Source organism: Lepus europaeus, chromosome 10, assembly GCF_033115175.1.
Source record: "Lepus europaeus isolate LE1 chromosome 10, mLepTim1.pri, whole genome shotgun sequence".
Lineage (NCBI taxonomy): Eukaryota > Metazoa > Chordata > Mammalia > Lagomorpha > Leporidae > Lepus > Lepus europaeus.
In genome coordinates, this window is record NC_084836.1 from 98,076,960 (window position 1) to 98,104,510 (window position 27,551).

At 57.3% G+C, this 27,551-nt stretch overlaps 2 protein-coding genes across 2 annotated transcripts in view; both read right to left on the reverse strand.

Moving 5' to 3' along the window:
- The window catches only part of TGM3 (transglutaminase 3), a 175,224-nt gene that overhangs the window by 135,041 nt on the left and 12,632 nt on the right, over window positions 1–27,551 (reverse strand). The window lies entirely within an intron of this gene.
- The window catches only part of STK35 (serine/threonine kinase 35), a 37,036-nt gene continuing 33,040 nt past the window's right edge, over window positions 23,556–27,551 (reverse strand). Inside the window, exon 4 of the mRNA XM_062203956.1 lies at window positions 23,556–24,154. The gene's annotated coding sequence lies outside the window, so the exon portion shown is untranslated. The remainder of the gene's footprint in view (window positions 24,155–27,551) is intronic.

The window sequence follows — 27,551 nt, forward strand, 5'->3', positions numbered from 1 at the left end:
TCTTCTTGGATCCTCAGGGGCCCCCGCTGAGCGCCAGGCAGCTCCCTCCCCCCAGCACTCAGTCCTTCCTTCATTCAGTTCCTTGGGGGACGAAGAACATGGGCTTTGCAGACAGACTCTCCAGACTGTGGTCCTAGCACCCAGATGCCATAGTGGGAGGGAGCCCAGACCCCCGAAGACTCCAGGACCAGTGCAGGCCAACAGGGAGGGGAGGAGCTGAAGTGCACGCCCTGTGCCACCACTGGTTACGCTGGGATAGCTGACCTTGACTCTCAGTCTCAGCCTCACCCTTGCCAGCTGTGTGGGCTTGAGTCGGTAGCTTAACCTCTCTGTGTGTCAGTGTCCTCTACCGTGGACAAAGGATAAAGCGTCTACCCGAGAAATCCTCGTAATGCACAGGGAGTGGTGAGCAGAGCAGGGACGCCAGGGCACCCCGGCGGCCACACCCTGGACTTGACAGCACAGGAGCTGCGATTGCTGCCTCTTACCTTCTCCTCGCCAACTTGCCTATGCTGAACTCTACCTGGGGCCTCCCCAGCCACCTCCCGTCCCTCCCTTCCAGCCACAGACACAGGGCTGTGCTGTCCACCCCTGGCCATTCCCCAGGCCCAGGCTCGGGGGCGGAGGTCGGTGTGCTGAGGTCCGGTCAGGACGAAGGATGGTCAATGCCAGAAGGTGGTGGATCTTCCAGGAGCTGCTGGCCGGCTGGAGGCTAAGGACTCGCGCAGCTGCCCCGCACGCAGATGCTGGCTTCCAAGCCCTCAAGGACCCGGGGCTGTGGCACCCAGGCCCACGGCAGAGCTGGTCAGGGCTGGGAGACCTAGGCCACCCACGCTGTGTGATTGTGGCTGTTGCCAGGCAACAAGCCCCAGGCCCAAGGTCAGCCACCTACCAATCGGCTTGTTTCTAGGCTGTGGAGGTTGCCAGTAGCCGTCTGAATTTCTTGCCCTGAGTTGAGCCCAGCAGGAGGAGGGGGTGGGCTGTGCTTGTCTCTGGCCTGGGAGGTGCCAGAATGAGGAATCTCTCTCTCTCTCTCTCTCTCTCTTTTTGACAGGCAGAGTTAGACAGTGAGAGAGAGAGACAGAGAGAAAGGTCTTCCTTTTCCATTGGTTCACCCTCCAATGGCCGCTGCAGCTGGTGTGCTACGGCCAGCGTGCTGCGCCAATCTGAAGCCAGGAGCCTGGCCCTTCCTCCTGGTCTCCCATGTGGGTGCAGGGCCCAAGCACATGGGCCATCCTCCACTGCCTTCCCGGGCCACAGCAGAGAGCTGGCCTGGAAGAGGAGCAACGGGACAGGATCTAGTGCCCCAACCGGGACTAGAACCCGGGGTGCCGGCGCCGCAGGTGAAGGATTAGCCTAGTGAACTGCGGCGCCGGCCGTAATGAGGAATCTCAATCTCCAGGGTCGGGGCCCAGAGACCAGGAGGGGCTTCCCGAGACAGGGCAAGTCAGGGGTGGGGCGTGGGCTCCAGGAGCAGTTCTGACTCCTAATTTCCTTCCTGCTGAAGTGATGGCACCAACGGCCCCGAGACCCCCGGCCAGGAGTGGGCAACACCAGGCTCCCAGCCACCTCTGCGTGTGCCGAGCACCCTCGTGCAGCCTCGTGGCTGGCAGCGCGACTCACGGGAGCCTCGGTGGCTACAGAAGCGTCTCAGGGCCTCGCAGGCAGTGACAGGGCCCTCGTGCAAGGGGCTCAGGAACACCTCCTCCCGTTTTAGCCCTCTTATTTGGGTCTCACGAAGAAAACGAGCAAGGCTAAAATATTTTGAGAGTGGCCGATCCACGCCTTCAGTGTGAAAACTGGGGGTTCAGAGAGGGGAACGGACTGGCCAGGGCTCCCAGCAAGGACCAGAAGCCAGGGTCGCTCCATGTGCTGGGGTGTTGGGAAATAGCCGATGTAGAGCGCCCCCTTGTTGCCAGCTACTAGAAACAGCCTTGGCCGCACCATGAGACTCCTTTCATTGTCATTGTGCTAAAACCTAGCCCTGCCTTCAGGTTCATCTGCGCTCGGCACCCTGGGAAGCAATGGAGGGATTGACTGATTCATTTGTTTACTGCCAGCCTTCCGCCTTCTAGAAGGTCAGCTCAAGGGAGGGCCCAGGACTACCTTTTCATCTATTCATTGGCTGACTTCGCTGATTTGAAAGGCAGAGAGATACACACACTGAGAGACAGACAGAGCTCCTCCTATCCACTGGTTCACTCCCCAGATGCCTGCAATGGCTGGGCCTGGGGTTGGCTGGAGCCAGGAGCTGGGAGCTCAAACCAGGTCTCCCACATGGGTGGCAACCACCTGAGCCATCCGTGCTGTTCCCCGAGGTGTGCAGTCACAGGCTGGAGGGAGCAGGGCCAGGACTCAAGGCCAAGCACTTTGTGAGATGCGGCTGTCACAATCAGAGTCTTAACCACTGTGCAGACACCCGCCCCGGAACCACATCCATCTTGCTTACGGTTCTGTCCGTTTCCCCACACATGCCCGGCACTCAGGAAGGGGACCTTTGTCATCCTAGGGGCCCAGTGTCCTTCCTCCCTTCCCGGCTGCACTCTCCTTTCTCTCTGGTGGCAGCCTCACCCCGGATGGAGTCCTACAATCGGATATATTCTAAGCCATGGGCGGCTTTCATTCCTGTGCGGAGTGACCCAAGGCTGGGAGAATCCCCGGAGCTGCTCCTTTCCTAGGAGGGGCCCTGACATCCCCCGACGCCATCTCTCTCCTGATGCCTCGCCTTTGCCTCCATTCCGTCGTCTGCAGTGAAGGCCCGTGAATTCTCCTTTGAGCCAAGAGCCAGAGCTCCTCTGGATCCAAGAACAAGAGGCGCTGTCTCGCTCAGCTGCTGCTCCAGGACAAAACGTCTCCACGGGGCCGCCGCTGTGGCACAGTGGGTTAATCCTCCGTCTTCCGCGCCGGCATCCCATATGGGCACCGGTTCTAATCCTGGCTGCCCCTCTTCCAATCCAGCTCTCTGCTGTGGCCTGGGAAGGCAGTGGAGGATGGCTCAAGTGCTTGGGACCCTGTACCCACATGGGAGACCTGGAAGAAGTTACTGGCTCTGGCTTCTGATGGGCACAGCTCTGGCTGTTGCGGCCACCTAGGGAGTGAACCAACGGAAGGAAGACCTTTCTCTCTGTCTCTCCCTCTCACTGTCTGTAACTCTACCTGTCAAGTAAATAAATAAAATCTTAAAAAAAAAAAAAAAAAGTCTCCAAACCCCGGTGGGGTCAGCATCAAGCAGTGCCCCCTGCAGGTCTGCGGGGAAGTTCTGGCCCAGCCCGGCTCATCTGTGATGGCGGTGCTCACCTGTGTGCTGGGCACAGCTGGGTGCCTTGCTCTGTCTCCTGCTCACCCTCACACCCCCCACCCCCGGCTAGCTCAGGACATTCACGGGGCACTCAGAGTGCCAAAGAGCAGCCAGTGCTTCGCAAGCTTCTGCTTGCATTGTGTTTGTCCTTGTCCCCACGGGCCACAGCAAGTCGTGTGGCCAGGACCAGAGTCAGGGTGGGAGGACAGCCTCCGGGCTTAGCTGGAGAACAATGCGAGGCCATTAACCAGGAAAGAGAGAGACAGACAGACAAGGAGAGAGAGATCTTCCATCCCTTGGCTCATTCCCCAAACTCCCTCAACAACCAGGGCTGGGCCAGGCCAAAGCCAGAAGCCCAGAACTGCACGCGATGCCTCCCACGTGGGTGGCAGGGGACTCAGGTACTTGCGCCGCCATCAGCTGCCTCTTAGGATGGGCATTAGCGGGAAGCTGGAGCAGAAGTGGAGCAGGAACTCAAACCCGGGCACTCCGATATGGGATGTGGGTGTCCCGAGCGGTGTCTTAGGCCCCGTGTGTGGCCATGTGGACCACCTCCCACAGGTGGGCGTTCTTCGGAGTGGGCGCTGTGGTGAGCACGGGCTGGGAGCCCAAGGCCCTGGGCAGGGTCTGTGCCTCTCTTAGCAGCACACTGGGGAGCAAGAGGCAGAGCAGGGATAGCCCAAACCCGGTGGGCTCTCTGCCCTCAATCCACTGCTGAAGGCAGGGCTTGGTTTTCCTCTCTCCGCTGTCAAACAAGCCCATACAATAATCTCTCCTGCAGTAAGGAAAATGCAACAGTGGACCATTTGTTGTGCAAAATTAGCCGGTCCCATTTCCTGTGAGGAGTGCTGATCTGGGATAATTGCTTTTATGCACAGAAAAATCAGAGAGCGACCTGAGAGTGTTTTCCCCGAGCTCGGAAAGGTCGGCTTCTTTAAAAAATCAATTACCTATTCCCACTTCAGAGCAGACGCTCTGCAGACGCGTTTTACATTTTAAGCGGGAGTCAGTGCTCCTGGCTGAAATCTCCCTGAAAATCCCGCCCAGGGACTGAGCGGCCAGACGGGGGCCCGCAATTACCGTGGCTATCGACGTCTCAGGTGGCAGCACGCAGCGGCCGTCTCCATAATGAGCTCTTTTTCTCATCCCGCACAAAGCCCAAGGTGTAAAGTAAGCATTGGATCTGCTTTCCCCGGCCCACGCCTGCTCTGCTATTGACTGTGGTTGATGGCCACCTTCGCCCGCCAAGGGTCGCACAGACACGGGATTCCGGCGACTCCCTTCCCTGGGAGTCTGACCGTCGCAAGCTCTGGGGTCACAGAGACCCAGGTTGGAGCTTGGTTCTGCACTTTCTCATTGCATGAAATTGGCTAACGAGGCGACAGCTCTTGGCTTTGGTTCTCTCATCTGTAAAGTGGGAATAGTAGTGATGGATCTCAGGGTCAGGTGCAAGTGTCCTGAGAGGCAGCAGTTTGTCCAAGGTCAAGGTCAAGGACAACAGAGCTAAGAGGTGGAGCACTTTCTGTGCACCTTGCACCTCCACCTCCCCACAGTAAAGGGTTAGGCTGTGGAGTAGGATCGCCTGGGGTCAGATCCCAGCTCTGCCATGCACCAGCTGGCTGAGCTTAGGCAAGCTGCTTCCGGTTTTTGTGCCTTGGTCATGTCATTTGTACAGTGGGGTGACCCACAGTGCCAGCAGTGAGTAGCAGAATCCCTGCCAAGTGCAGAAAAAAGTATATGGTGTCCTTGTCCCAGAAGTGGGAGGGTAAGAGGAAGAGTATGAAGGAATTTGAGGGTTCCTATGGGTGAGTGGGCATATCCGGGGGAAGAGGTGAGGCCCCACGGGCCCTGCAATGGGGCAGGCAGCCCCTTGTCTCTGCAGAAACTGCTGGTGTCTCCAGCAGGAGGAGTTTGAGCCACTGTTGGGGTGGCCTGAGCCCCGGCCTCCGCTGTCTTTGTATAAGTGACCCCACCCCGGGGAAGGCAGCAGCCCCGGCCTCAAGTCATTCCCCAGCCATGGAGTCTCAGCTCCTCTAGACCAAAAATGAAGACAATGATGTGCAGGGGTTTGTGATTTTTTTTTTTTCTTTTTTAAAGCTTGATTTATTTACCTGAAAGTCAGAATTGAGTGAAAGAGATTCATCTTTTATCCACCGGTTCACTCCCCTAAATGTCCACAACACTCAGGGCTGGGCCAGGCCATAGCCAGGAGCCAGGAGCTTCATCCACATCTCCCACATGGGTACAGGGGCCTGAGTTCTTGGGCCACATTCCTCTGCTTTCTCATGCCATTAGCTGGGAGCTGGATCAGAAGTAGAGCAGCCAAGGCAAGAATGGATACCCAAATGGGATGCTGGTGGCACAGGCGGTGGCTTTACCTGCTACGCCACAGCGCTGGCCCCAACGATGCGCTTTGTGGGGGTGTTGCAGCGAGTAGAGATGCATCCGGTGTGAAAGGGCAGGGCCCAGAGAAGGGGTGGAGAGTCTATAGTGGGAGTGGGCACTTAGCCCGTGGTGAGGGCATCTGTGTCGCCTGCCCGAGGCCTGTGTTAGGTTCCCAGCCCTCTGCAGGGAAGCCGCCCTGACCCTCCTTACCCCGTGACCTTGATTTTTCTTTCTTCACACTGCTCATAGCCTGATGCACACTTTTGTTTATTAACATTTGTCTCCCGGCCTGGGGCTCTGAGCGTAGACAAAGTACCAGGGAAGGGAGGGAGACTCCGAATGCCCTGCAGCTGGCCTGGGCTTGGTGCAGGGTGGACCCCCGGAGACCGGGACCCTAACAACGGGTCTCACGTGTTGACCCTGGAGCAGGGCTGGGATCCTATTGTGCAGCTTCCGCCTAACTCGGCGAGGTCAGTTATGGGTACGGTTCCCCGGCTGACAGCACAGGACCCGCTCTGAGTCACTGGGCTCTGCCTGTGGAGGCAGACAGCTGAGGCCCAGGGCAGGGGAGCTAGGCGAGAAGATGGGCGCTGCCCCAGGAGAGCACCTGGAGGCCAGATCATGAGCAGGTAGGTGGTCAGGGAAGGCTGGGCCTCTCAGGGTCGCCACCGCCCGGGTAGGGCCCCAGGCAACAGCGTCCAGGACACCCAGTGCCTGAGCTCCTCGCGAGCCCTGCGCGTCCATCTGTGCAGGCTCCTTTCAGAGCCAGTGGGCCGGGTGAATGGGTGGTGGCCCCTGTCAGGGCGATTAGGGAGCACAAAGCTGAGCGGCGGGCAGCCTGGGATGCGGCCTGGGGCCGTTTCTCCCTGCAAACCCAGAATAAAGGCCCTGCCTGCCCCCTCACCCCTGCCTGCTGCCAGGTTATGCAATGTGTTGATGCTGCCAGTGGCATCCACCCAGCCCGCTGGGAACTCTGCCACTCCCCAGGAAATGAGTCTCGGGACGGTGACCCAGCTGGCTAGACACCCCCCAGTGTGCCCAACACACACGCACGTCCACCAGGACAGACACACACAGACCATTGTCCAAGAGAGAGCAGAAGCCCGGCTTTGGAGTCATTCCTTATCATTCATTATTATTATTATTTATTAATGTTTGTTTCTCTACCCTGGGCTCTAAGTGCCACCAAAGCAGAAGCTGAAGGGATGGACAACTTCATGGGGAGACAGACAGAAATGGACAGGCAGATCTAGAAGATGATAGATAAATAGATGAGAGCTAGCTAAAGATGGATGATAGCTATAGACAGATGATAGATACAGACGGATGGGTAGATGCATGACAGATAGCTACAGATATTGTAACACTTCACACCTTCATGTTCAGGGATCATCTGAAAACAAGGGGCCGTCTCTTGAACAACAAAAACACTCATTACCAACGTTTACCCTGTCACAGCGGTGGCTCTTACGTTGTTACGATACCACCACCCCCCACCCCGGGGGGGCCAGATTCCAAGCTCCCCAAACGTGGTGACGCCGTGCTTGGCAGCTATGTCGGCTGTGGTTTTCGGCACAGGGGTGCACTCGGGCTTGTTGCATCCCTTCAGCAGCTGATGGAGAGTGACTTTGACATGCTTGGAAGAGACAGCTTGGGCATCTCACGAATGTCCCTCAGTCTGGGTGGACCTAATTGGTTCCTCGTGATTAGGCTCTGATTAAGCAGGTTCCCCAACAGCACGGAGGTGTGGCTGCACCGGCCACGTTACGTAAGGAGGCGCGATGCCAGCTTGCCCTGTCGGCGAGGACGCTAACTGTGATGGTCTGATGAAAGTGCTTCCAGCGGGTCTCTCCGTGCTAAAGCCGATCTTTCCCTCCGCAAAGAACGACTCGTGTGTGTGATGAGGTGTGACGGGGGGGATGCGCGCACGCCTGTTCCCCCCAGATGCTCACACGCCGATGTTAGCAGCTGTCGGGACCTTGCCTGTGCCAACTGTTGCACCGGTAGCTGCGAAGCGGACATTTTTGTCATTCTCCGGCACCTTCCGCGATCTTCCTAAACGTCCCTCCTCCCTCCCCTCCTCCCTTCTTGCGATGTTACACTCATGGGCTCGGTTATGGCTCTTATTCACTGGTTAAAAATCCATCCTCATCACTGCTCTTTTTTGATGCTTAGCTTGTTCCAAGTTGGGAATACAGGAGTTTTGTTTTTATTTTATTTATTTAATTTGAGAGGCAGAGAGAAGAGGGCGGGGAAGAGCTCCCCTCTGCTGGTTCACTCCCCAGGCGCTGGGAACTCCACCTGGTCTCCCATGAGGATGGCAGGGCCCCAAACACCTGAGCCATCAAGTACCTGCTGCCCCCTGTGACATTCATTAGCCAGAAGCTGGAAGTGAAAGGGAAGCCACGCACTGCAATATGGGATGCACTGCACCAAACACCGCCGCCCCCCCCCCAGCCTGACCTGTTTCAAAAATAATTTTAGGGAGTCATAGTCAGCATTCAGTAAGTTCTTACGTTTGAAGTGCACGCTTCATAGGCTGTGGCCTCTGCAGCCGCCCATGGCACCATCGGCAAGATGGGGAACACATCCTTCGCCCCCCAAACACACCCGCGTGCATTCCTGTAGGCATCCCCTCTGGCCTCTCCCCACCCTCAGGCAATCACTGGCCTGCTTCCAGTCGCTATAGATCAGTTTGCTCTTTCTAGGGTCTTCTAGAAGTCGTGTCCCACAGAACATACACTTTCGGGTTTAGCTCCTTTCGCTCAGCAACTGACCCCTGTTGCTGGGGCATCAGTTGTTCCTTCCTTCCAGGCCCCCATCTGCTCATCCATACGTTGACCACCTGGTATTCGGTGGTTTCTAGTTTCAGGTCTACACAGGGAAGGCTGCTGTTCCTGATGGGGATGTAGATTTTCTAGAAGGGAACTAGCCAGGCGGTTTGGGAAGCGTATGTTTCAATTTGAAGAAATTGCCCAAGTGTTGAGACAGAGTGCTGTGATTCCAGACCCCACCCCCCACATCCTGGCCCGGCCCTGGCGCTGTAACCACTCCAATGGGGGGCAAAGTTGTATCTGCTTGGAGTTCTAATGTAATTTGTAAGTTTAAATTAAGAACACTTCAAGTTTCATTTGGTGAGGGAGGGTGGGCGCCTCTAACGTGCTGTTTGCCCTGTGGCTGTCTTCCCTGGCGATGCGCCTATGAAAATCTCCTGCCAGTTTCTTGAGCGGTTGTTTATTTTCTTATTGTTCGGTTTTGAGAGTTCTTAATATTCTGGATGCACAGGCTTTATCAAGGCGTCCCTGTGTTTCGTCTGTTCATAGCCACTCCTGAAGAGCAGCTTTAAGGTTTGATGTCATTCCATTTATCTACTTGCTCTTTTATGAATCGTGCTTTTGGTGCCTATCGAAGAGATATTTGCCTACCCCCAGGCCGTGAGGATTTTCTCTGACAAGTTTTATCATTTTACAGCTTACATTTAGGTCTATGATCTGTTTTTTGGAAACAGATGTTTATTTTATTTCTTTGAAAGGCAGAGAGTGAACATGCATGCACACAAGAGAAAGAAAGCTTTCATCTGCTGGTTCACTCCCCCAGAGCCTACAACATCAGGGAATGAGCCAGGAGGAAGCCAGGAGCCAGGAGCCAGGAACTCAGCCTGGGTCTCCCACGTGGATGGAAGGGACCCAAGTACTGAGCCATCACCCGCTGCCTCCCAGGGTGCACAGGAGCAGGCAGCTGGGATGGAGAGCCGAGCCAGGGCTGAAGCCCAGGCAGGCAGTCCGATATGGGATGTAGGTGGCCCTGGCAGCGGTGTAACCATTGTGGCAAACGCCTGCCCCTAACTTTCTTCCTCTCTAGAGTTGTTTTGACCATTGTAGGGCCTCTCTGTTCCCACGTACATTTTAAAATCAGCTTGCCGAGTTCCATGGAGAAGCCTGCAGAGAATCTGACTGGGACTGCATTGAATGTGCAGGTGAACTGGCCGACAGTCCTCCGGCCCGTGAACCAAGCACTGCCACTTCTGGCTTCTCGCGGCGATCCCATTCAATGGCGTCCCCGTGAAGGCACAGTCCTGAACCAGTGCTGCGGAGACACAGGCGGCATTCTTGTGGGCCTCAGGCTCCAATGTTCTCATCAGGTGGTCAATACCTTCCCTGTTTCATGTGTGTTTCTCTCGTTCACAGGCACCTTATGTAAGTACCTGTTGCTGATTCATGCACATTAAACTTACAACCAAAGGCAACAACTTATGCCTAAACGAAGCTTATTTACTTGTTGTTAAGTGGTTGATTGATGTGAAAATCAACACATCAAGAAGAGGGGGATGGACAGAGAAAGAAATTTTCCATCCACTGGTTTCTCCCTAAATGGCTAGTGTGGTCTGGGCCAGGCTGAAGCCAGGAGTGAGGAACTCCATCTTGGTCTCCTGCATGGGTGGTAGGAACCCAAGCACTTGGGCCATCTTCCGCTGCCTTCCCAGGCACATTAGCAGGGATCTGGATTGAAATTGGAGCAGCCGGGACTTGAACCGGCCCTCTGATATGGGATGCAGAGTTCAAAGTGGTGGCTTAGCCCACTGCGCCACCACACCACCAGCTTATCTTAACCCACTGTGCCTCCACGCCACTGGCCCCCTGAAGCTTATTTGCTACGTGCATTTTCTCCAGGACGTGCCCTGCAGCTCACTGCACGTGGCGCACCAGGCAGCGCTGTAGCACCGGGCTTCCGGGCCATTTAAAAATCAGCAGCAGGGGCGGGCTTCGGCGCGGTGCCTGGCTTGAGCCCTGGCTCCGCTGTTTCCAATCCAGCTTCGTGCCGGGATGCACCCTGGGAGGCAGCAGGTGATAGATAGCTCAAGTACTTGGCCCCTGCCACCCTTGTGGGAGACCTGGATGGAACGCTGGGCTTCTACCTGGCCCAGCCTTCACTGCTATGGGCACTTGGGCAGTGAACCAATGGATGGAAGACCTCTCTTTCTCTTTCTCAGCCTTTCAAATAAAACCAAATTAAGCAAATAACCAAGAAAAAAGCATAAATGTGACAAACATGGTGACAAATAGACTGTGACAAAGGCCTTTGCCGAGGCTGAGAGCTGCAGCAGAAGGCAGAGCTGTGCCTTGTTTGGCCTCAGGTGGGGAGGTGTGGATTGGGCTCGTCCAGGTTCCTGCTGCCTGCTCACCTGGTGATGGATTTGGGGATAACAAATACACTGAGTAATCACATGAATTCACAAGCACAGGACCCACCCAGAGCGAGATCAACCACTCTCTCTCCACCTGCTCAGCTTTTCTCGAATTTCTTCCAGCAGTATTTTGTCGTTTTCACTGCACAGGTCTTTGATACATTTTTCTAGATCTATCCACTGGTAGTTCATATTTCCTGATGATACTCAAAATAGTATTCTTTTTTTTCTGTTCCAACTCCCAATTACTCATTGCTAGCATGGAGAAATACAATAGGAAAAATAAATACAATTGATTGTTGTACATTGATCTTGTGTCTGGCAACCTTGCTAAACTCAATTAGTTCGAGAAGCTTTCTCGTAGTAGAGCCTGTTTAGACTTCCCACCTGGATGACTGTGTCATCTGCAAACAAAGACAGTTTGATTTCTTTTGAGTCTCATGCCATTTATTCCTTTATTTGCTGTCTGATTGCACTGGGTAGAAACTCCAGTCCAGTGCTGAACGTTCAGAGTGGACATCCTATCTTGGTCTTGCTGAGGGGAGAGTTCCATCTTCCGTCACTGAGTATGACATTAGCTGTAGAGTTTTAATACTTGCCCCAGGGAAGCACAGCTTTGGAAAAGGTGCAGAGCTTGTTGGAAAAGCTGTGGTTCAGTCACCAGATAGCAGAGAAACTGAATGGCTGAAGCAGGCTGGAGCTGGTTTGGAGGTGCAGGGCAAGGAACAGGCAACTCCCTGGAGTGTGGACAGGGGGAGCAGACCCTCAGCAATGTGGGCCACAGACATGCAGCACGGTGGGCACACAGCACGGTGGGCACGCAGCACGGTGGGCATGCAGCACGATGGGCACGCAGCACAGTGGGCACACAGCACAGTGGGCACACAGCACGGTGGGCACACAGCACAGTGGGCATGCAGCACGGTGGGCACGCAGCACGGTGGGCACGCAGCACGGTGGGCACACAGCACAGTGGGCACACAGCACGGTGGGCACACAGCACAGTGGGCACGCAGCACGGTGGGCACGCAGCACGGTGGGCACACAGCACAGTGGGCACACAGCACGGTGGGCACGCAGCACGGTGGGCACGCAGCACGGTGGGCAGGCAGCACGGTGGGCACGCAGCACAGTGGGCACACAGCACGGTGGACACAAGGCACGGTGGGCAGGCAGCATGGTGGGCATGCAGCACAGTGGGCAGGCAGCACGGTGGGCACACAGCACGGTGGGCAGGCAGCACGGTGGACACGCAGCACAGTGGGCACACAGCACGGTGGGCACGCAGCACGGTGGGCACGCAGCACGGTGGGCACGCAGCACGGTGGGCACGCAGCACGGTGGGCACACAGCACGGTGGGCACGCAGCACGGTGGGCACGCAGCACGGTGGGCACGCAGCACGGTGGGCACACAGCACGGTGGGCACGCAGCACGGTGGGCACGCAGCACGGTGGACACAGCACGGTGGGCACACAGCACGGTGGGCACGCAGCACGGTGGGCACGCAGCACGGTGGGCACACAGCACGGTGGGCACGCAGCACGGTGGGCAGGCAGCACGGTAGGCACGCAGCACGGTGGGCACACAGCACAGTGGACACACAGCACAGTGGGCACACAGCACGGTGGGCAGGCAGCACGGTGGGCAGGCAGCACGGTGGGCACACAGCACGGTGGGCACGCAGCATGGTGGGCACGCAGCACGGTGGGCAGGCAGCATGGCAGGCACGCAGCACGGTGGGCACGCAGCACGGTGGGCAGGCAGCATGGCAGGCACGCAGCACGGTGGGCACATAGCACGGTGGACACGCAGAGGCATAGGTTGCAGCATGGAGAGCATTCAGTGGGAGTCCAAGTGTCAGAAGGGGCCAGAGGCCTTCAGATGCCTGGGGCCTGCAGAGGGCGCACAGCTGGCTAAGAGGAAACCTCCATGCCACACGGGGGCCCCCTGGCTTCTGCAGGGCTGTGGAAAGGTTACCCAAAGGCTGAGGTTGTAAGGCTGTGTTCTGGGCTGCGGCTGGGGTGAGAATCCACCACCGATCCCCGACCTTGTCCCCGTGCACTGACCTTGCAGTATCCCCCAGGGACAGCTTACACCCTCACTCATAGTAAGAGAAGTACTTAAAGAACTCTGCTGCGTCCCAGAGAGCACACATTCAGGAACGCTCGGACCCGACACGGGGTAAGTCGTGAAGGGACACAGCTGGACAGGACTTGCTGTTTGAAGCTCTCTCCAAAGCTGGCTGCAGAGGGGGCCGTGACAGTCCCAAAGGAACAGTCCTGGAAAGTGAGTCTGGGGCCCTGAGAGCAGAGAGAGCTGGCAGGGCTCCGGGGTGCAGGCAACTGGCTCAGCGTGGCTGGCACCCGTGCCTAATCCCCTTTTGTTCGCAGATCACGGCTCATCTGATGACCCAGGAAAACCCAGCCCTGCTCCTCTGTGTGGGAGTTGGGCAGCCTCTCCTCCCAGGCCCCATCCACAGGTCCGGCTAAGCAGACGGCCAGAATTAGGGGGCACAGATGTCCACGGGCCACACCCCAGCAACAGACAGGGGGCCAGACCTGACGGCTCTCTGTCCCCAAGACCACCCTCCCCAGAACAATAGCTCTCGGAACCCGGGATCCGCGCCCTCTGCATTTCCCAGACCTGGCTGCAGAGACTCCGCCTGGCCTCCCCCGGTGCCCTCCCTCGGTGCCGTCATGTCGTGACCAGGCTCAGCACGCGGTAGGGGCTCTGGGAACACGGACTGCAGGGCCACCTGTGGCCCTCCAGCCGACCTGGGGCCCAGTGAGTGCTCAAGGCAGGCAGGAAGAAAGCAGGGAGGTAGTGGAGCAGCTCCCTGGGGCCAGTGTTCAAAGCAGTTTATCAGTTCATCTAACCCCTAGAATCATCCCGCCTCAGAGCTCTCATCAGCCCCTCCATCTTGGACATGGAGCCAAGGAGGCCCAGAGAGGTTAAGGAAGGTACCCAGGATCACACAGGAAGTGAGACCTGCGGCTCCAACACGGACACTCTCCTAATCACCACAGAACCCTGCCTCTCCTCCCCCCTCGTGTGTATCCGTGGCCCTTGATGGGTGCTGGCACGTGGAATGTGCTCAATACACAGTTACAGGATAATGGCATGCCAAGTACAGGAGCTCAGGTTGTCAACAATGCTCCTGCACTACATGGTCCTACTGGCTGCAGCATACGGTGGCCTGTGGCAGCTCCGACAAAGGCACCCCGGACCCCCGCCAGCTGAGAGGAAGGACTAGCTTGGTGGGAGGCCTGTTGTCGGTTTTGGAACCCAGGTCTGCAGAGCTCTGCTTAGCAAGGGCAGTGCCTAATTTCTATTAGAATGAGCCAGAGGCGCCCACAAGATGAGCCGTGCGGCTACTTCCGCTCCCCGACGTCGAGTCCTCCCCCCCTCCCGGCCAGCTGTTCTAAGGGGTTGGTTGTCGCTTGGCTGAGGGCCCCACTTCTAGCTGTGAGATATCAGTGGCAGCATGAGGTCAGTCCTCAGGGACCTCATAGAGAGGGGTCCAGCTCTTTTCCTCCCTCCCTTTGTGCCACCACTAGGGATGAGGATAAAATGTTGATGCTCCAGCAGCCCTCTTCGACCAGGAGGTGACCTTGAAGATGGAGGCCGCTTGCTGAAGACAAGGAGAGGGGATATGGGGCCAGCACTGTAGCACAGCAGGTTAAAGCCTTGGCCTGCAGCGCCAGCATCCCATATGGGCGCCGGTTCTAGTCCCGGCTGCCCCTCCTCTGATCCAGCTCTCTGCTATGGCCTGGGAAAGCAATGGAAGATGGCCCAAGTCCTTGGGCCCCTGCACCAGTGTGGGAGACCGGAAGAAGCTCCTGGCTCCCAGCTTTGGATCAGCTCAGCTCTGGCCATTGTGGCCATTTGGGGAGTGAACCAGCGGATGGAAGGCCTCTTTCACCCTCTGGCTCTACCTCTCTCTGTAACCCTGTCTTTCAAAAAAAATAAATATTAAAAAAAAAAAAAGAGAGGGGGGGGGGGGATCCTTGACGACTGCCTTGTGACCGGCGCGATAGCCCCAGACTGCCGCCTCCCCGCTCACGCAGTCCTGACGAGGTGGAGCAACTTGACCTCACCCAGGTAGTCTCCCGGCAGAGCCTGGGCAGGTGCCTCTCAGCAGAGCTCTCACGCAGGTGTCAGGACAGAGGCTGCCAGCGCGGCTACTAGGAATGCAGGCTCTTGGCAGTGGCCTTGCTCTGCGGGCTGCGGCAATGGCTCTCTGTGTTCTTGCAACATTCAGATCGCCTGCACCTGGGCCCTACGGTGTTCTGGCGGGCGACCCAGACCGCGCTTATTAAATTCCTCACATTCTGGTCTGCCTTCAAGGCGCCAGCAGACCAAGCAGAGGCAATTACTGGAGGCTGCGGCAGGAGGGACGTGGTCCCAGTCCCGCTGAAAAGGAAGGGGGCAGCTCAAGCCCCCTGAGAGGGAATCAGGCGCCTGGAGCCACACAGATGATCGTGTATAGCAGCCCCCAGAGTGGGCTTCCAAGCGTTTCCCCCAGAACATTAGCTCAGGAGCCGCCAACAGGTGCTCCGTGCAGAGGCATGGGGATCTGAGAGGCAGCGCTCATTACTGACTTCTCAGAGTCCTTAGCTTGCACCAGGACTCGCCGCTGGGTGAACTTGCAGTTGTTCTATTTGAGAAGCCTCTCAAGGGCTATCTTTCTGCTGTTACAAGAAACTATTTGGCCCGGCACTGTGGCGTAGCAGGTAAAGCCGCCGCCTGCAGTGCTGCCATCCCATATGGGCACCGGTTCAAGTCTCGGCTGCTCCACTTCTGATCCAGCTCTCTGCTATGGCCTGGGGAAGCAGTGGAAGATGGTCCAAGTCCTTGGACCCCTGCACCCGCATGGGAGACTTGTCGAGGCCCCTGGCTCCTGACTTCTATCAGTGCAGCTCCGGCTGTTGTGGCCAACTGGGGAGTGAACCAGCAGATGGAAGACCTCTGTCTCTCTGCAGCTCTTTCAAATAAATAAATCTTTTCTTAAAGAAAAAAAAAAACTATTAATAGATACCAGTGGTGGATAATCTAGATGTAGTATTGATGTTCTGTAACTGAGAGAAAAATCCAGGAAGTGGGTACTGGGGTTGTTGCATTTTATAGATGAGAAACTGAAGCTCAGAGAAGCGCCGTACCCCACAGGCACGAGACTAAGTGATGCAGAATTCCAAACTGTTCTGTCTGCGCCCACAGCCCACCATGCTACTGGGCCCAGAGAGCAGAGCACCGGCCGCACGGTGCACGGCTGGCAGGGGCTGCAGTGGACGTGGACGTGGACATGGGCATCTTGGTCCTGTTTCAACTGCTTTGGCGTATTGTGCTGCTCTACTTGAGTGCCTGTGCCCAGCTCCCGGCACTACACGTCCCTGCCTTGCATCCGGAGCTACGACTGAGACTGGCAGGACATGCAGCAGGACCTCTGGGCCTGGGCCTAGCCCCACTGCCAACACACACACAGCTCCTGCTGACCTCAGCGGACCTGCCATGTGCATCACCCCTGGGCAGGCCCATCCATTGTGTGCCTGGCGGTCCATACAGGAGCAGGCCCCTGGCCAGTCTAGGTGTGTGATCTCACATCTTCAGAGACCTGCGAAGCCCACAGGGTGTACTTTCTGGCTCTTGACAGAACGAGTTCTCTCTGCTTCAGATGAAGGAAATCAAAGCCCAAGGGATCCCCACACACATCTGGCGATTTTCCTCTGATTTCTTTCCTCCCTCTCTGGGCAGCCAAGAAGTAAGTGGCCTGTGCCCAAGCCCCAGGAGTGGAGACGGATCGCGGGCCAGGCGCCTGCCCCGCCACCGCCCTCTAACCTGCAGGCCCCTTGCAAGTTGCCTGCACTGGGGCTGTGCAGGAGCAGGCTCTTAGAGAACTCAGCAACACCCTGGACATCGACCCCGTGTCGTGTCTGCAGCAGGATCGGGGAGATTATTTACCTACCCACACATCCGTGTCTGTATACAGGGATGTAATATATATCAAGCAGGTTAAAGAGGCGGTGACGACGAGAAAGTGTTTTGGATAGAGGGGCAGGAAGGATCTTGCAGGAAATGAGCAGAGACCTCTAGGAAGCACTAAGAAATACCGATGGTTCCAGGCAGAGGGAACAGCAGGTGCATGGGCCTGGGATGGAACTGCCCCATGTGCTTATGAACATAGAAGGCAGGGAGGGCCTGGGGCAGAGCCTACAGGGGTGCTGGGTGGCAAGTGGGCCTGAGTAGGCAGGAGGAAGCCAGGGCAGGCGGTTATGGGCCCAGGAGAGGGGCGTGGTAATGCCCGCGGGACCATGGGGGTCCAGAGTGCTCTGGGCCATGGCAGGACCTGTTTTGACCAAGTGAAATCTTGCACTGAGGGCTGGGTCTCAGCGCCACGCAATCTCCTCTGGATCGCTGGGGTGGGGTGTGGTGCTGTGAGATAAGACCCCCAGGGAGGCAGGCAGACGCTGCAGCTCTCAAGGTGCAGCTGGAGGCAAGCAGTTGTCAGGGGCACTCTGCAGCCCGGGGCGGGGAGCCTCCGCCCCAGCCCCGGGCCTTCCCTCTCCCTCTGGAGCGCAGGCCAGGCTGCCGCCACTGGGAGCGGGTCTGGAGGGAGGCCCAGGTGTCCAGCTTCTTTCGCCAGTGTCAACACTGGCCTGGCCCGGTATTCCAGATCCTTCTCTCCAGGGCCTGTGACAGGGCAATGCCTTATGTTCCTCGTCCCCCACATCCAACTCAACATGCTGTGAACTCGTCCCAGCTCCTCTTTTTGAGCCCTGCCCTAACTCCACAGTGGAGTGATGACACAGGGATGTGAAGAAATACTCGCGTGGAAAGAGCTTTTAGTCCCACTAGCCTCCTTACAGAATGCGTATCTGCTCTTCTGCGGCCAGGGTTGCGGCACAGCGGGTAGAGCTGCTGCTTGCAGCACCAGCATCCCACATCGGAGCGCCGGTTTCAGTCCCAGCTGCTCTGCTTCCATTCCAGCTCCCTGGTAATGCATCTGGGAAAGCAGCAGAGGATGGCCCAGTGCTTGGGCCCCTGCACCCACATGGGAGACTCAAGTGAAGCTCCTGGCTTCTGCCCTAGCTGTCGTGGCCATTAGGGAAGTGATCCAGGGATGGAAGATCTCTCCCTGCCTCTCCCCCTCTTCTCTGTCACTTTGCCTTTCAAATAAATAAAATAATCTTAAAAAAAAAAAAAAAAAAGGAAATGAAGTCAGAAGGGCAATGGCTGGCTTTCAGATCAGAGCCAGTAGCCACAGAGCCAGCTGATTTTCCTCTGCCGGGCTCAGGCTGCACACCTAATACTTGCTGGACCAACTGGTGACTGAAGCTGTGCTGTCCCCTGACCTGCATTCTTAGCACAACGGCGCAGATCACAAGCTGTGACCTCGTCGCACCTCCTAGGGCAAAAAGACAGAGCATGGCAGAAATGTGGAGAAGCTGAGCCCCTCGGGCCCCAACACTGGGAGTGCACATGGTGCCAGTGACCACGTGACTCAGCATTCTCACTGCCTGGTCTATACCCAAAGAAATGAACAACTTAGGTCCATGCCAACAGCTGCATACATGTCCGCAGACTGATGGGTGGACAGCACATGGTGTAACACAGACAGTAGAAGGGGTGAAGTGCTGACCAGGCACCCTCACACATCATGCCAAGTGCAGAGGTCTCTACGGGACAGTTCCACTGACACGCAATGGCTGGGATGGGCAACCCAGAGCCGAGAGTGGATTGGTGCGTGCCAGGAGCTGAGTGTGTGCCGGGGGTACAGAAAACCACTGCAGAGGGGCTTGGGCTGTAAAAACGGCCTCAAAGTAGACAGAGGCAGTGACTGCACAACTCCGTACACAAACTGAAAACCACAATGGTACATTTCAAATGGGTGAATTCCTTCAACCAACCCACAATAAAACAAAAAACAAACAAAAAAAACCAAAACCCAGGGGCTCCCAGCTAATGTACCTGGGAAAGCAGTGGAAGATGATCCAAGTGCTTGGGCCCCTGCACCCACGGGGGAGACCCAGAAGAAGCTCCTGGCTTTGGCCTGGCCTTTGTGGCCATCTGGTGAGTGAACCAGTGGATGGAAGATTTCTGTCTCTCCCTTTCTGTAACTGTGCCTTTCAAATAAATCTTAAAAAAAACAAACAAACAAAAAACACCAGGAACATTCATCCTATTTTATGGAATGAAGCATTTCCTGCAAATAAAGCGGAGTAAGACCACTTTAAATAAATAATAAAGGAGCTCCAGCTCCAGGCCCTTGCTCGGGCTCAGAACAGAAGCCCTGCTGTTAGTGTCACCCCCAGCACCCAGTGGACACCAAGCCCTGGGCTGGAATGTGGCTTGTTCCCTCCCGGATTAGGCCGGAAGCCTGCCTTATCTGCCCCTCTAACGCCCACATTCCAAACCCCTGACTGTGTCTGCTGTGCTGTGTGTATCCCCTGCGGGAGCCAGAGTGGTGGGCTCAGCAAACCTCACCCACCCTTCCCAGCCTGCTAAGCTCCAAGGCGCTCTTTCTCTTGGAAGAGGCTACAGGAGCATTTGCCTACGAGCCTATTAGGTGCCGGGTCTGGTCACCCCCACTCATGGGACTGGACACAGGTTGTCGGGGCCGCGTGCAGTGGGGAGTCCCGTCCTTCCCAACCCCCTCACCCAGCAGTCGTGAGCGGAGCACACATCACAGCCCCGGGCAGTCAGCCTCCAAGGGATTCCAGTGCCATTCCTCCTGGAATGGGCTATTCATTGGACCAGAGGGCCATGTGCTCACTTCCCCAATCTCACCCCAACCACAGCGGCCTGACCAGCGCGTGTTCTCCAGGCAGGGCGGCTACAAGCGCAGGCCACCAGGCTGCTCTGACCCTCTCTGATGACCTACACTCCCTGCTGAGCACTCCCAGCCCTCACCCTGCGCCTGTGGCCCTGAGCCCAAGCTCTGCTTCCCGCGGGGACTCCCTGAGGGCTGCAGCTGAGGACCTTAGTGATGACGGGAAGGGGGGATAGCCGTACGGGCTCAGGCCCTGGGTCCCTGGAAGAGCAGAGCAGCTGCTCTGGGTCTGGGCTTCCTCACTTCTGAGCACCTGCTTCTCAGGGCTGTCCCGGCAAGACCAGCCGAAGGCAGTTTCCTCGGCTGCATGGAGGGGCTGGGTGACCTTTGCCCTTTCAACCCCCACCAGGCAGGACAGGGGACATCTGTGTCTCGGCACTCCCAAAGAGCAGCAACAAATCACCAAACACGCGTTTTTAAATCACATATGGCTTCTCTGACCCCATCAAATAACTTTATTCACACAAACGTCCCTTAATTTACAAAGCCTCAGTCATTCATACACATTGGGGATGCACAGTGTTCGAGGAACTTAAATAGAATGTCTCATACCAACCCAAGTAAACCAAGTACAAAAAAATAGTCTTAGAAAGTTGTTCACACGTAGGTCCTAGATTACCAGCTTCTGTGCAAAAAAGGAAAAATAGATTCATTAACTAGTATTTGAAACTAACTTTGTGTCTGGCTTAGTCTCCCTCTCGCCCAGTCAGCAACCTTGAATGGAAGAAGCCACGAAGTGCACTCCCTGCCCGGATGCAGACACCCCTGGGGCACAAGGGACTTTCCTAAAGACACTGCTTCTTCTCGGGGCCCCTCCTGGAAGAAAGCAAGGGGAGGGGGCCTTGGGGTACACCCGCAGCCTCAGGAGCCATGGGTTCGACTCTTGGTGACAGCTGCAGATGCACTGCAGGCCAGCCGTGTCAGGCCCCCAGGGCTGCGATGGAGGGCATCTGTGCAGATGAGACCCCCGTGCCAATGGCCGAGGCAGTGCAGGACCAGAGCGCCCTGTGTGCACCAGGAGGCCATGCCCAGCCCAGCTCACAAGGGTGGCACAGGTGGCATCCTTGGACCTCAGCCTCCAAAACCGAGGGACCTTAACAGTGGCTGTTCTGAGGTTGCAGGCCCGAGGGGTCCCGGAGGCCACCAATTCAGGGAACACTGAGGAGAGCCACCAGTGTCTCCTGAAGGTGGGAGGAGGGCGGGGCACGGACAGGGAGGGTGGTGGGAAGTGCGGGAGTGGGCAGGGCTGGGCCAGGCGGGAGCAGAGCTAGGGCCCCTCTGCAAAGGGGTGGCACCTCGACACCTGTTTCCAAAGAGACCAAGGCTAAAACCCAGACAGCCGTCCTATTAGGGTCTGTCTGCTAAAAAGGTAAACAGCCAACGGCATAAAAAGAAAAGATTCCCACCATGTCAGCGCTTTTCCTTTTCTTAGAAAAAGACTCAGACAAAAATAATAATCTTATTGCTCCAAACACTGGTTTTCTAGGCCAGGAGACGAGCGAGGCTAGGGGAAGGAGCGGAGAGCCTGGGAGGGAGGGGCGCACTAGGGAATGTCCAGGGGCAGGAAGGCTGCGAGGAACGGGGACGCGGTCTTAGCACCACGGGGTTGGGGAGCAGAGGGGTGAAGGCCCTCACCCTGCCCCAGCACCTCTGCCTTCGCCCGCTCTGGGGCCCCCGCTGGTAGCGCCGTCCGCAGGCAGGCCCAGTGCAGGTGCCGAGTCCGCACCTGTGCTGGGCTTGGTTCTCCTCCAGCTGTAAACAGGGTATTTCTTAAGTAAACATTTAGTGCCTTCCCTCAGGAAGGCAGCCACGGGGGGAGGCCGTGTTGGGTTGGGAAGACAGAACCCCCCCGTCCCAACGCCTCTGGGATGAGAAGAGGCTGAGGCCTGTGGCTTCAGTCCTGGGGCCCAGCAGGCGGCCAGATGGAGCCGGTCTGGGCCAGTCAGCCAGCGGCATCCTCCTGACTGGAGGTAAGAGGCAGACAGTGCATCTGTCTGCACCAGTTCTTCCGTCCTGGGCTAACGCTGCTCATGAGTGCCCGGGCGGTGGGTGGGGAGACGTGTGCCTGGCTCCAGCCCCCAGGAAGGGGACATCCACCTGCTGTGGCGACCTGTGAGTGAGAAGGTGAGAGTGCAAGTGCCAGATGGACATGGAGAGGGAGAGGAAGTCGCCCAGTCCCAGCTGAGCCGGAGGTCTGGTCAGGAGAGGACAATGGGATAAGGCACTATGATCAGCCCTGCTCATTCCTTGCCCACCGGGACACCCTGCTGAGACCCATCGGGGCAGAGCCAGGATCCTCCCTTCCCGTGGGCCATCCTCACACAGGTCCAAGAGAATGAATGACTGCTGTTTAAGGTTTGGAAACTCCTAGAACGTGGCTAGGTCTAACAAACTTGCTGGCACTGAGATGCTGCCCCACAGAGGCGCTGGCGGGTGCCGAGAGCTGGGGAGGGGGCAATCAGAGGGAAGAGGTGGACAGCGGCTCAGGACCACAGGGCCGGCCCCAAGGACAGCCTCCACACAGGGAAGAGCCCAAGTTTGTGCAGGCCTGACTTCCACCTAACTGGCTGAATGCCTGGGGGCACAGAGGGCCGATGTGGAGGGTGGCGGAGGGGAGAAGGGGAGGGAGAGACAGGCACTTGGAGCTAGGAAAGGAGGCTCTGCCACCAAGCCAGCACGGCCAGGAGCTGCAGGAGATCAGGGGACGGGGAAGCTGGCTCCCCACCAGGCGGGCCTCTGGTCTGCCAGGGAAGCATGCCTGCCCCGAAGCTCATTCAGAGCTGAGAGCCAGGCCAGGGTGGGGATGTGCCCGAGAGGAGACAGGAACGCAGTCTCGGCGTTGAGGCCAGGGAGAGAAGGGGCCTGGTCACCACTTGCAGCCCTGCGGGGTCCTCTGCTAACAGCAGCAGCTGTTGGCCCAGGAGGAAGAGGAAGCCACTGCCCAGGGCCCAAGAGAGAGGCAGAGGACGTGAGCAAACAGGGCCAAGTTGGGCTCCAGGTCCTGCTAGTCTCTCCCAGAAGCACAGGCCTAAGGGATCGCTGCCCTGGGGGGACAGCCCACCTTGGTCACACACCAACCATCTCCCCTGCCAATCTTATGCTGGTTTAGGTTCAACAAGAAACAAAAACGAACACAAAACAAGCCCTATCCTTTTCCCGGGCCCAAGCCTACGCGGCCAGAGTGGGGAGGGGAGCTTTGGGGGAGTGCCTTCTACCTGGGACTGGAGAGCCAGAGGAGCCCAGAGGAGAGGCCTCCTGGGGCTGCTGCAGGGGCGCTGCCAGTGCCGGAATGGCCAGAGAGCGACACAGCGGGCAGGGCTGAGAGGTCACGCCTGGGAATGCTCTCAGGTGGTCAGGCACCCCGGTGGGCACCTGTCAGTCACAGGGTAGTTCTAACCCACCAGGCAGATACCTCCCTGGCTGGGGCAGGTCCATTCTCCTCCATCTGACGTGTTGACAATGAGGGTGGGCACCAAACAATGAGTCCCCAGGGGTGAGAGAGATGGAGCTTGACAGGGTGTGTCACCACCGGTGGCACCATGGGTTCCGGCGCACAGGGTTCACCCTCCGTGGCATGGCAGCCAGTTCCGGACCCTCATTAACATGGCAATGCTTACAGCTGGAGCTTAGGGCGCCAGGCAGTGTGTCCAGCAGGTGGAGGGAGAGGCGCCGTGGAGGACCCAGCTGTGGCTGGGGCAGAGGTTTGGCACGACCGTTTTTTTCCGAGCACAGAGCTGTGCTGGGGTGGCTTATCTGACCGCATCAGGCAGTGGGAGGCAGTCACCTTTCTGCTCCTCCCTCCAAGCCCCTCCTCCCCGCCACACAGGGCCACACAGCCACCCCCCCCCCCACCCCCCCGTAAGTCCTGGTGCAGTCTGGGTCCCAGCAGCTTAACAAGAACCCCCTCAGCCGAGTCCGTCTGCAGCTCTGGTCAAACCGTGCTCTTCTCGGTGGGTCTTCGCTGCTGATTGTGTCCGAGGCCAGGACCAGCCCCCCGGAGTCGGGCCGTTCCCACGGGCTTTTCCTGGAGAACCCTCCACCTCCTCTATGGGGAGCAGGCCTTCTCGGGGGAAGCGAGGTGCTACGAGCAGAACTGAGAGGCTACGTGTAAAAAGAAAGACAACAGAGGGAGGGAGAAGGACAAAAGCAAAGTCGCTCCCTAGCCCCTTACAAAGATCGACAGGGATATTTATACATATGGCTGTCCACAGTGAACTTCTTTAAAGAAACGGGGCCTGTCCGCAGCACGGCTTCCTGATCTTCTGAAGTTTCAACGGTTTAAATTAAAAAAGAAAAGGACAAAGACAAAGAAGTAAGCAACACTACAAGGAGAAGAAACCCAAACAAAAGCTTCACATTGCTGGAGACCCAGCTGTCGGGAGATCGCCAAGCGGCCAGGCCACCACCTGTACTCTGCCGTCCTCTTTCCGGCACACGATGAGACTGGGGGTCCCCACCTGGAAGACAGAAGGCAGGCAAGGAGTGGACAGAGGCTCAGCGGGCTGGGGCGCTCCTAAACGCTTCATGTGGAGTAAGCTGAGCCTCACTCACTACAACTGCCCTCCCCCGGGCACCTGTTCTCCCCTTCCAGATGAGCCAAGCACAGTGCAGGCTAGACAACTTACCTGAGGTCGTGACGACCGGGGCAGACCCCGGGTGAGAACCCAGGCACGCTGGCTCCAGCCACTGATCTGTGCCTGAACCCCTTCCCTCCCCCCACCCCAGCCTCCTTGCCCCATCAGTTAGGACTGGATGGCCAGCCCTGGTTCCTGACTCCCCTCTTCCCTTCCAGGCCTAACTGCAATCAACTTCCCTTGTCAACCTCTCAGGGTTTAATGAGCCCATTTTAGAGATGGGAAAAGTGGGGCTCAGGCCTCTGAGAACCTAGCCAGGCTACCCACCGCAGCCTTAGAGCGGCTGGGGCTCTGAAGCAAGACCAGAGTCTTCTGGCTCCCCTTGGCCCCTAGGGTCAGCATTAGATTCAGAGCCAAATGCTCAGCCCATCCTGCCCACTGCTGGGCACCTGAATGAAGACAGGGTCAGGCTCTGGAGCTGACGCTGAATAAGCAGGCTCTGCCGCTGGATTGGAGGGAACTGAAGTCCTCTGTCCCCTGCTCTCAGCACCCGCACCAACGGCACAGGCTATTACATACATATACACACACACACACACACACGTCCGACTTACAAGAGTGCCTGTCCCGTCAGTGTTAGCTATGATTTGGGAGGACTTGGGGGTCAGACGGACCTCTTCTTCAAGGGATTTTTCTAGCAAAGGCCTAGAACTCGAAAGCCCACAGAGGCAAGTCTCGGGCCAGCCCCACTCCAAGCTGCCGGAGTGCCCCATCCCAGGCGGTGCAGCCTCACTGCACACACAGTCGTCCTCACCCCAAAGGCCCGACCCACACAGGTCTTCCCTGTGTGCTGCTAGTTCTGGCAGGGGCCCCCGGCTCTGTAGGGCAATGTGTCCTCCCAGCCACGCCCACTGCTGAGGGATACAGGGGTGCGGCGACACTGGGCGGTTTACTTCCTACCCTTCTCGATCTCGTGCTCCAAGGTCTAAGTAGAACAATGATTGACAGAGTTGCCCAGCCTGGCCCTCCCCAGCCAACTGTCCGCCTGCAGAGACTCTGGACATATTCCATCACACAGGCCGCCCACCCTGCCGTCAACACTGGTTGTGGCTCTTGCCCCACACCACGGGGCAGGGTAAACAGCCTTCTGGAAGGCAGCCTGGCAGAGTTCTCAGAGCACCAAATGTGTCTGTCCAGTAGCCTCTTAAAAGGCACCCCTGCAAGTCCAGCCTCACTGTTAAAACCAAGTATTTAAAGGACTTCATGGGCCGGCGCCATGGCTCAATAGGCTAATCCTCCGCCTTGCGGCGCCGGCACACCGGGTTCTAGTCTCGGTTGCCCCTCTTCCAGGCCAGCTCTCTGCTGTGGCCCGGGAAGGCAGTGGAGGATGGCCCAAGTGCTTGGGCCCTGCACCCCAAGGGAGACCAGGATAAGCACCTGGCTTCTGCTTTCGGATCAGCGCGGTGCGCCGGCCGCAACAGCCATTGGAGGGTGAACCAACGGCAAAGGAAGACCTTTCTCTCTGTCTCTCTCTCTCTCACTGTCCACTCTGCCTGTCAATAAATAAATAAAGGACTTCATGAATCAAGACGTTAGCTGAAGTATTAGTTCAATCATGGGCACTAACTCCCAGCACCCATCGTCTCACTGACACACTGCAGGAGGACGGAGACAGCTGTGCGGCACTTGGGACCACAATGTGGCAAAGCACTTGGCGGGCTCGGGAAAAAGGTGGGTTGCAAGGCTGGGTGGTGCCTAGTTTGACCACAGCCACCCAGAAACACACAGTGCCCACCTGAGGAGAGCCCGGCAAGAGACACATCCCAAAGCCACGCTTGTCCCAGCCAGATTCTGCTCTTCCCTGCCTTCCCCAATTTCCAACACTGCACATGCTCCAAACTCTCACATGTGATGTCTTAATGGGAAAAACCGAACGCTGAACATGAAAAAACGGGCAGTCAACAGAAAGGTCCATGTGCAGGCTCCTGCCACGGAGTGGACGATGGAAAATTCTCCAACAAGCGGCCAGATGTGTGACTCCTGCTCCACTGCACGGGCGGGGAGTGACCCAGGGGGGTCTGCAGTGAGGCAGGGGTGCTGGTCAAGACAGTGGAGAAGCACGTGACCCAGAAATAAACGCAGGGGTCCCCAGGCCCACTTTTTGGCTCTGCTACTTCTGTCCCCTGCCTGCTGCTCCCTCTCAGCAAAACTGTGGGTTCCTGACTTAGAAAAATAAAACTAAGACACATCTCCTGGTGGTCCAGCAGCATCTCACACATGAGCTTGTTATCTAGTGCTTTCTCCTAGGCTTCCAGTAGGGGAAGCAGAGCAACCCCAGGACAGGGGGAGGAGGGCTTAAGGAGTCCTCAGCATCCAGACACTAGGCCTCACGAAACAAGACTAAGAAGCCCAAGAAACTGCATCACGCGTGATCTGCTGTGTCCAACAGGAAGACAACCTCTGGGCCCACTTAGGACCTTGCAACACTGCTTCCACCCCTCCACGAGCAACCAGACTGAGGACAAGTCCTCGCAGGTGGCACCAGCCGCTGGGAAACAGGGCTGGCAGAGGCACAACCTCGGGAGGCCAGAGACCCCTGCATGTAATAAACTATGGAGCAGAGTGTGACTGCTAAGGTCACTCCAGCTCTGGTAGGCTATGCGTGTGGCCCCTCATCCTAGCAGCTGTCACAGCTCCACTGTGGGCTTGCCTCATCCCCCTTGGTGGGACCCCTGCCTCTCACACAGAGCTAACACCTGCTAAGCACTCCGCAACTGTGGTGAGGACGGCTCTGGCCAGTTTTCTCGAGGGACTAGGCCGCGTGATGGAGACCCTGGCCGCACGTCACAGAGCTAGTTAGCAACCGACTTCTCCAGAGCCTCCCTGCTCAGAGTTCCCCTGGTCTCCTCACTGGGTCCTTGCAAGGCTGGAACAGCCACAGGTGCCAACAGCTTGCCAGTGGCCTGCTCCTGGGGCGGAACATGGCCCAGGCAGGGCTGCTGGCCAGTCCTCACCTCCTTATTCAGCTCTTGGGCTAAATTCCCCCAGCACATCCCACTTTATTGCTCTGTAACTGTCACAGCTGCACTCACTCAGTGAGCATTTCCTCTGAGCCAGACAACACCCCAGGAGGGCAGCTGCTTCCAGCCCTCCCAAACTGCCTTCCCATCAGCGTCTCCCAAAAGGGACCGAGCAAGTGCTCGACACCTGCCTTGTTTCGCTCCCAGTGACCTAGGGGCAGACGCCATTGTCCCCCGGGGTTGGGGCCAAGACAGCTGAA